This window comes from Trifolium pratense, linkage group LG5, assembly GCF_020283565.1.
Source record: "Trifolium pratense cultivar HEN17-A07 linkage group LG5, ARS_RC_1.1, whole genome shotgun sequence".
In the NCBI taxonomy this organism is placed as follows: Eukaryota; Viridiplantae; Streptophyta; class Magnoliopsida; order Fabales; family Fabaceae; genus Trifolium; species Trifolium pratense.
Genome location: NC_060063.1, coordinates 25,959,019 through 25,969,493, shown reverse-complemented (window position 1 = coordinate 25,969,493; position 10,475 = coordinate 25,959,019). Strand labels below are relative to the sequence as shown.

Here is a 10,475-nt window from a genome sequence, read left to right as displayed (position 1 = left end):
GGACTGTGTAGAAAATAATAAGTGAATACTGTTGTGTGTTATTCCTCAGCTCAAGGCTGGTTTAAATAGGAAGAGTACAAACATAAAAGGAAATAATAGATAAGCTTAGAATCTCCTAGAAATAACAAACTAGGAAACTAAATATTTTCCAACACCCCTCCTCAAGTTGGTGCATAGATATCTATCATGCCCAACTTGCCGATCAAATGCTCAAAGGTGGGTCTTGCTAAGCTTTTGGTCAAGATATCTGCAGTTTGCTGACTCGAAGTTACAAAAGGTAGACATATGATTCCGGCATCTAACTTCTCTTTTATGAAATGTCGATCGATCTCAATATGCTTGGTTCTGTCATGTTGAACTGGGTTATGAGCTATGCTAATAGCGGCTTTACTGTCAGAGTATAATTTCAATGGAAGCTCAATTTTCATCTTAAGCTCTTCTAGGACTCTGTGGATCCATAATCCTTCACAAATACCTTGAGTCATAGCTCTAAACTCAGCTTCTGCACTACTTCTTGCTACAACTCCTTGTTTCTTGCTCCTCCATGTCACAAGATTACCCCAAACATAGGTACAATATCCGGAGGTTGATCTTCTGTCAGTGACTGAACCTGCCCAATCAACATCGGTAAAGATAGACACATTTCTTTCATTAGTCTTCTTAAAAAATAATCCCTTTTCAGGATTTGCTTTCAAATATCGCAGTATCCTATAGACTGCCTCAAGATGTTCCTCAAAAGGAGAATGCATAAACTGACTTACTACACTAACCGAGAAAGCAATGTCAGGTCTAGTGTGTGACAAATAAATCAGTTTCCCAACCAATCTCTGGTACCTTCCAGTATCAACAGGAACACTACCTTCTTCCCAAAGTTTTGCATTAGGATCCATGGGAGTATCTGCTGGTCGACATCCACTCATTCCTGTTTCTTTCAATAAATCTAGAATGTATTTTTGCTGGGAAACTACAATACCATCTTTTGATCGAGCAACCTCCATACCAAGAAAATATCTCATGGATCCCAAGTCCTTGATTTCAAAGTCTAATGCTAATTTCTCTTTTACTCTTGCCATTTCAACTATATCATCTCCAGTAAGGACGATATCATCAACATAAACAATTAGGACAACAATTTTTCCATCTTGGGAGAACTTTGTGAACAAGGTGTGGTCAGCTTGTCCTTGAATGTACCCTTGTTTCTTCATGGAATAAGTGAACTTTTCAAACCAAGCTCTAGGAGACTGCTTTAATCCATACAAAGACTTATTTAGTTTGCATACATTTGATCCAAACTTGTCTTCAAAGCCAGGAGGAATGTCCATATATACTTCTTCTTCTAAATCACCATTGAGAAAAGCATTCTTAACATCCAACTGATGTAGGGGCCAATCTAAGTTAGCAGCAAGAGACAAGAGAATTCTGACAGTGTTCAATTTTGCAACAGGAGCAAAAGTCTCTGAGTAGTCTATACCATAGGTTTGAGTAAAACCCTTAGCCACCAATCGAGCCTTGTACCTTTCGATTGACCCATCTGAATTATACTTCACAGTAAACACCCATTTGCATCCAACCGTCTTCTTGCCATCCGGTAGTGTCATAACACTCCAGGTTTTGTTCTTTTCAAGAGCTTTCATCTCCTCAAGTACAGCTTCCCTCCACTTTGGAACTTCTAGAGCAACCTGTACATTTTTTGGAATCTCTACACTAGACAATTTTGAGGTAAAAGCAGAAAAAGACGAAGACAAGTTTGAATATGATATAAAATTGGACAATGGGTATTTAGTGCAAGATCTAACAGGTTTTCTAACAGCCACAGGATCATCGATATCAGGATACAAAATACGACTCTCAGAAACAGAGATAGACTTACCTTTTCCTTTTTTAGGAAGTTGATCATCCCCCGGTTCAGATTCATGACAGTGTTGAGATGTGGACTCATCACTTTCTTTGTGATTCTTTCTCACAAAAACCTTTCCTTTCCAAGTCTTGTTTCCTGCTTCAAACCTATTATCTTTATATGACTCATTATTTTGTGGCATTTCAATTAGATCATCATTATCATTGTTTTCAAGATTCTCATTGTTTTCTTCATGAGAAAATGTAGGCTCGGATTCACCAAGCTCACTACTCATAACAGGAGTAGGATTAGATAAAGAATCATGGCCATTTTTCGTTGGTGCAGAAGTATAAGTCTTAGAACTTTGTGATACCGGCAAAGATAAATTATTAAAAAAACTCATGTCCTCAGTTTGAAACGAGTTAAAAAAACTCATGTCCTCAGTTTGAGACGAATCTTCATTTAAATTTCCCCCCTGAAGATGCGTGTCAAAAAAAGGTTTGTTTTCAAAGAATGTAACATCCATGGTGACAAACATTTTCTGGTTTTTTGGATCAAAACATTTATATCCCTTCTGGGTTGGAGAATACCCAACAAAAACACATTTTATAGCACGCGGTTCGAGTTTGCTAATATTCTTATGTTCATGAACAAATGCAGTGCAACCAAAAATTTTTAAGGTCAAATCGTTTGAAACACGATCATTAGGAAAACATTCTTTGAAAATATGAATTGGAGTTTTAAAATTAAGAACTTTGGAGGGCACTCTGTTAATTAAGTATGCAGCAGTTAAAACTGCTTCACCCCACAAATAATTTGGTACTTTACTTGCGAAAAGTAAAGCTCTAGCCACCTCCAACAAGTGCCTATTTTTTCTTTCTGCAACTCCATTTTGTTGGGGAGTGTTAGGGCATGAACTTTGATGCACAATTCCATTTTCACGAAAAAAATCACTCAACATTGTGTTAAAATATTCTTTGCCGTTATCACTTCTAAATACTTGAATATTTGTTTGAAATTGATTTTGCACCATTTTAACAAAATCTTTTACGGCCTGACAAACGTCAGATTTCCCCTTTAACAAATACACCCAACAAACTCTTGAGTGATCATCTATAAATGTGATAAACCATTTTTTATGAGAAAGTGTACTCGTTCGGTTAGGGCCCCAAACATCACTGTGAATAACAGAAAAAGGTTTTGATGGTTTGTAGGGCTGTAATGGAAAATGAGAACGATGATGTTTTGCAAATTCACATGCTTCACATTTAAACAAAGATAAATCCTTATTACGAAATAACTCAGGAAATAAGTGTTTTAAATAAGGAAAACTAGGATGACCTAATCGTGAATGCCATAACATAACATCATCATTATTATTATTCAGAACTAAAAAAGATTCAAAGCATGAACTTATTGGTTTGGAAGGTAGTTGTGATTCAGGTTCAATGTCGAAGTAGTACAGTCCTCCACTCTCCTTAGCACTACCAATAATCTTCCCCGAGTTCAAATCCTGAAAAACACAATGAGTACGAAAAAAATTAGTTTGACAATTTCTATCTTGGGCTAATTTACTGACAGACATGAGACTACAAGATAGATTTGGGACATGAAGAACATCTTTAAGGGTTAGACTTGGAGACAACACAACCGAACCTTTACCCGCAATGGCTGAAAAGGATCCATCTGCAATTTTTATTTTATGGTTACCTGCACATGGACTATAAGAAGAAAACATAGTAGAATCACCTGTCATGTGATCACTTGCACCTGAATCTACTATCCAAGCACGACTGGGACTGACACTAAAAAGGGCAGAAGTACCTTTTGGGGCAACAGTGCCAGAAAGAGTGTTAGATTCAAGAATTTTGTACAGTCTGTCTAGTTGTTCCATCGTGAATGAAAGCTGAATTGAAGAAGACCGTTGCGCTTGATCAGAATTACTGGCTTGGAATGTATGACCCCCACCTCCACCTTTGTTCTTCTGATTTGAAGTTCGCGGAAGACCATGTAATTTCCAACATTGGAAAATAGTATGTCCCAAACGATGACAATATTTGCATTCACGACGATATTTGAAAGTGAATGATCGTCGTCGAGAATAAAAAAACGGCATAATTAATAATCTTAGCCAACTAGCACCGGAAGCAGCAAAGAAAAAGTAACGATGGTGAACAGTGTACGTGAACAGTGCGCATGAATAGTTTTGTGAACAGTGCGAACGTGAACAGTGCCTTCGATGAACAGTGTTGTCGAATGAACAGTAGCGTATGAACAGTACCACGTGAACAGTGCCGCACACAAAATCGGTTGTCGTGATCAGACCGTAAACACGACGGCGGCTAGGGTTTTGCGGAAGCGAGACCCCCAAAATCGGGAGCTCTCGATACCATGTAGAAAATAATAAGTGAATACTGTTGTGTGTTATTCCTCAGCTCAAGGCTGGTTTAAATAGGAAGAGTACAAACATAAAAGGAAATAATAGATAAGCTTAGAATCTCCTAGAAATAACAAACTAGGAAACTAAATATTTTCCAACAGACTGCACTTCCTTCCTATCTTTATTTGAGAGCTTCCCATCATCATGGAGCGTTTATGTCAGGAAGCTTGCAACCATCTCTATCATTCATGTGTGCCACACAATTTGGATGGCGTGTAACGGTATCCGCTTTAATAACACAGTCATTAGTTTACACACGACAATTACCACTAGTGCACCGCTGCTGTCCGGAAATTCCAGCCCACAGGAAAACATGATTCTGCAGAATTTAAAGCTCATGCCGCGACCTCAGCTCCAGCACAGTCCGGTCATGGTACTGTGGAAAACGCTGGTTGTTCCTTGGTTGAAAGTCAATACTTTGGTTCAGTTCGTGGCACTAATATAGCAGCAGCTTGCGGAGGAATTTTTCGGGATTTCCCCGCTTGTTTTCGGGGCTGTTTTGCTTGTAATCTAGGAGTTGTTTCCGTTCTTCACGCAGAGATCATGGTTATCATTTTAGCCATGGAATTGGCTCATAGCTTTGGTTGGTTTCATCTTTGGGTGGAGAGTGATTCCAAATTACCTCTCGGTGCATTTGAGAATTCTAGCATTGTGCCTTGGGACTTGGGTAACCGTTGGAGTAATTGTTTGGCGCTCGGTTTGAACATTGTGAGTTCACATATTTTTCGGGAAGGTAATGGTTGTCCAGACAAACTCGCAAATTATGGTCATTCAATTGTCGATTCCATGTGGTGGGACTCTTTGCCTCCATTTCTCCGGGATGATTTTTTACATGACAAGTTGGGTCTTCCTTGTTATCGTTTAGCTTAGCTTCTGGTGACTTTTGTTTCTCTCTGGGGTAAGGCCTAGTTCCCCCCTTCTGATGATCAGCAAGTCAAGCTTATTCATTATTTAGACTTACATATTACCATATTCTTATATATGCAGAGAAGCTTTGTTCAACGGTAGCACACTTGTGCACTGCTGTAATATAGAGGAGCTATGTATTTCCAAGGGTTTTCTGAAGTTGACCTGTTCAGCCACATATTATATTGTCCATATTGTGGAATGTATGTTCTAAAGCAAGTTTAAGACTACAAGTGGTAATATCAGATATGATTGAAATTCGTAGCAAAAATCATACTTATCAAACTTGTGTGAATGGGTAGTTCTGTCTAAATTGTGGGATAATAGTCTCAAAGAACGTGGATAGAAGAACGCGTAATCGTCTTATTCAAATTTCTGGATTCCGGGAGACGATGGACTCAGGTAAGTATCTGAGGGTACCTCTGATAGGGCAATCACCTAAGCGTGTGCAGAGTTTCAGTACCTTATTGATCAAGTTTGTTCCAAACTCGTTGCTTGGAAGGAAAAGCAGTTTTCTTTTGCGGGTAGAATTACACTTGCTAAATCCGTTATTGAAGCTATTCCGGTGTTTCCAAAGATGTCTTCAGTAATTCCAAAAGCATGTCTAAATGATATCCATAAGATTCTGAGGGGATTTATTTGGGGTGATGAGGAAGGTAAGCGAAAATTGCATGCAGTTAATTGGAATACAATGACTCAACCTAAAGATGTAGGTGGTTTAGGTAGGCTTAAGGAATCTTGCTGATAAGAACTCTGCGTGTCTTATGAAGTTGGGTTTGGAACTCTGATCCGGGAAGAACTCGCTTTGGTGTTCTGTTCTGCGTGGAAATCATGGTAGGGTGTAATGTGACAACAGACGAGGTGATTACGAAAGTTAGTGATTCAGCACTTTGGAAAGCATTGGTGAAGTTGTGGCCAAAATTTGCAAGATATCAATATTGGTCTATTGGTGATGGATTATCTGTACATGCATGGGAAAGTTGTTGGCTTGGAGAAAATATGCATATCAGTGAGATAGTACATGATATTCTGCATTATTTACAGCACGCTAGAGTGGCAGACTTGGTGGAGGTGAATGGTAATTGGAATGAGATATAGAATGAGATGAGACCTGGTGAAGAATGGGAAAGATAACTCTAACTTTCTATATTCTAACAATTTAGTTTCCTTTCCATTTCTCTACATAATGAGGATTGTGTGTGACTTGATTCTCTATTTGAATGGACAAAATTCAAGTATCATGGCCAACAGGTGAATTCACGAGTAAAAGGTATGTGAATGATGAACATGATTGAGATTACATACTTTGGTTTTGTGCATCAAAGATTTGTTATGCCTTATAAGTAACCACAAATAAATATGATTATTCTTGTTTGTAAATTGATTAATTACATGATACTTAGACGTATGACACGAAGGTTGATTTTAGATTTTGAAAGGGGGTTGTAAGGATTAACACCTCATACTTTAATCGCTTCATGCTCTGATAAGACTAAAAATGAATCATTTCAAGAATGACAAGCTGTTTAGATCATCATAGAAGTATATGGATAGTTAGCAAAACCATAGGTGTTGATGCAAGATGGCTTAGAGTTTCAAAACTTAAACTTTCAGATCGTGTCTTTTAGTACACAAACATTTTCTGCATAAATATGGTCGTAGTGCTACATATATAGTTACCTTAAATAACTGATAATACTAACTAAAATTAGTATATGCATATTTGAGGCTTCATTAAAAAAACTGTTTAATATTTTTTATTTATTTCAATGTAAGGCATGAATGGTATCTATTGTGTGCTTTCAATGTAAAATATGAAATGATTTTGCAAATGCAAAGTGGAGTGTGCTTGTGTTCGATTAGCTTACTGATAAGGTTTCTGGTAGGTCCATGCATGTAGAGACATTCAAAGAGGAAAATTTGAGAGGGGGAAAGTTTGTTATATAGTACAGAGAATAGAATTATGGGGTATGTTGAATAATATAAATGCTAGCTCTTACCTCATATGACAGAGTTATAAAGCATGAGAATTGAACTGTAAATGTCTACTTGTAAATGTGAATGCAGATAATCAAAATCCAAAATTTAAATGCAAATGTTTGATAAACAAAAATTAAATGCAGAAGTATATTGTTACTTTTTTATTGAACAACATGAACCTTATTACAAATACCTACATATTATACTGGCAAGTAAGAATAGTTACAAATTGCACCCGAAGTACAAATAATTTTTGCAAAAATATGCACGATTGATATATGCTTTGCATATATATATAGTATATGATTATGATGGTTTATGCTCTGATAAGTCATGAGTCATTTCAAAAATTAGAAGTGGTTTAGGTCATCATAGAAGTGTATAGATAATTAGTTAGAAAAATCATAGGTGAAAGGTGATGATGATACAATATGACTTAGAATTTCAAGACCTAAACTCTGAGATTTTATCTACTTTAGTATACAATATCTTCTGACTTCTGCATAATTATGCAAATATCATACTTATCAAACTTGCAATATATCCTGCGAACTGGGTTCACATTTTAAAATGCAAACTTGTCGGCTTAATAGGTGACCACTTTTGATTGATCACCTGTAGTACGGCTGCGACATAGTTTCAACCAATCAGACGCGTTGTTGAAGTCTATAAATTAAAACCCTTCATATTCTTTTTACTCATCATTCTCCTCTCATTCTCTTTATTTTTTACTTCTTTTGTTATTTTAATCATTTCGTTTGTAAACGACCGCATAGTCCAAATTTCAATTAGTCATGACGATTTCATCGATGTTCTTTGTTGATGATATTTGAGAGCATTATGCTAATCGACGAGGTACGTTTTGGGACTATTAACATTGTGAACATTGTGTCTAATCGAGATGTCTACAACACAAATGGGGTTGTCCCAGACCCTCACTATGGTTTGAGGTTTTGCCATTTCTTTTATCTCAGACCCTCACTATGTTTCAAACAATGAGGTATCTCCTAAATGAATCTTTCTATACAGTTCTATTACTGTGAGAACAAGTTGAATGAAGATGATGATAGTGAAAATATCCCAACCAAAAGAATCACTTGAAGCCAAATATTACCTGTTACAAAACAATTTGTTAGTAACATTTATAAAAAGATCAAGCTTAAACGAATATTAGACGATCACAAGTAATTTGTCTGTAAGTCCTATTTCAACCGACAAATATCAATATTGATAAGTTAAACGCCTTCATCTGGATTCAAACTCAGAACCTCGGAGTTGTGTGGGTGAGTTTCAAGTGATAATTGTCACTTCATTAATAAAAACAAAATTCCCTGACATGGGCATGCAAGCAACATTAAAACTCTTAGGAAGAGTTTGTCGGATTAGTCTCTGCAGTTGCACGCAGAAGATACCTAGTTTACACCAAAGACAAAATACTAATAATTTCTTGAGTGCCTTAACATTACCTTTGTTAACAAAACCACTATTCGTTGCTCCAGCTCCGGCTCCAGCTTCATGACCACCAGTAGGATCAAGAGGATTAGTATTAGGCTTTTAGCATCCAAAGGACCAAAGTGCATAACGAACCTCAGATTTCACAATCCAAAAATCCTTATCAGATGAGTTAGCAAGCTCAAAGAATTTTCCAGGGTAATAAGCAGCTGCTTCAGTAGCTTTAATAGTCTTAACACCAGGCCATTTAACTCTCTTTCTTTGATGTATCAGCACCAGCACCTTTGTTATTATACTCAGAAAGTACATGTATCAGTAAAAGCACTTCCCAATCCCATCCATGGTAAGTAACCTTCAGGGTTGAAAATGTCATCAATGTCTGAATCCATGATAACAACTTTAGAATAAATAAGATTAGAGACACATTATTAACTGCACAACCATTCAGTTTTTCTGAAGAAAAACATTAAACTAAATGCTTCTGAGTTTTGGAAGGCATGTGTAATTCAGATAAAAAAAACGATATACTAAAGTAACCACTTTTTGCATATATGTGAATTGCTGAAACAACTGAATGTTTCCATGTTTCCATGTGTTGAATATTGCCTTGAAATAATGTAAAAATCAGAAAATCATGTTTTGGTAGTCTCTGCCTGCTCACGCCCAGGCGTGGGAGTTGGCGCCCAAGCGTGAAAAACTGGGCTGAACTCAGGTTGCTCACGCCCAGGCGTGGGAGGCTGCGCCCAGGTGTAGTGTCTGCGGGCCTATATATATGTTATGCGTTTTCTGACTTTTTTAAGGGGATTTTAGGGTTTCAAAGGCTAACAAAAAGGCTAGGGTTGAGAGATTTCATCTTGGGAAGACTCTAGGGTTAGGGAAACATTCTATCACCTTGGGAAACACTTTCATATTGAATTTCTTGGTCACGGGAAGAAATTCGTGCTTAGGGTAGATTTAGGAAAAACTCTAAATCTTGTAACTCTTGTGGTGAATTTCATTGTAATCAAGGAACAAGTTTGATAGTGGATCGGAGAGCTGCTCTCTCCCCCAGAGTAGGTCACATTGACTGAACTGGGTAAACAATTCTCTTGTGTTCTTTTCTTTTATCGTTTTATCTTTTGATTTGTGATTTTTATTGCCGATCTCATTATTTGATTGCTTAATCGTTATTTGCTCCACATATCAATTATTTTATTGGTGTGATTCAATCCGAATTCACAACAATTGTCGCCCACCGTGGGGCAAAGGATCAAACGATTTAAGTATCATGGGTTCTAAGTGGGACATTGAGAAGTTCACCGGGAGTAACGACTTTGGGTTGTGGAAGGTGAAGGTGAGGGCAATATTAACACAACAGAAGTGTTCAGAAGCATTGTTAGGAATTGCGAACATGCCTAATACTTTCTCAGCAGCAGAGAAGAACGAGATGAATGATAAGGCATTGAGTGCCATTATCTTGTGCCTCGCGGATAATGTGTTGAGAGAAGTAGCAAAGGAGAGGACTGCTGCAGGGATGTGGTCGAAGCTTGATGCATTGTATATGACCAAGTCCTTGGCACATAAGCAGTGTCTGAAAGAACGGTTGTTCTTCTATCGTATGTCGGAGAACAAGTCCGTGGTTGAGCAGCTTTCGGAGTTCAATAAGATTATTGACGATTTGGCGAACATTGATGTGAACTTGGAGGACGAGGACAAAGCTTTCCACCTATTGTGTGCTTTACCTAAGTCATTTGAAAACCTCAAGGATGCATTGCTCTATGGAAAAGAAGGTACTATCACCTTGGATGAAGTCCAATCGGCTTTGAGAACCAAGGAGATGACTAAGATGAGAGACTTGAGGATTGATGACAGCGGAGAAGG

At 37.5% G+C, this 10,475-nt stretch overlaps 1 long non-coding RNA gene across 1 annotated transcript; it reads right to left on the bottom strand.

The window, feature by feature from the left end:
• Positions 1-8,023: 8,023 nt before the first annotated feature.
• LOC123885618 lies at positions 8,024-9,540 on the bottom strand. The gene is made up of 2 exons (XR_006801198.1): positions 8,630-9,540; positions 8,024-8,277 (listed from the first exon to the last, which is right to left on the bottom strand). It is a non-coding gene; the product is annotated as an uncharacterized LOC123885618 (long non-coding RNA).
• Between the last annotated feature and the right edge of the window lie 935 nt (positions 9,541-10,475).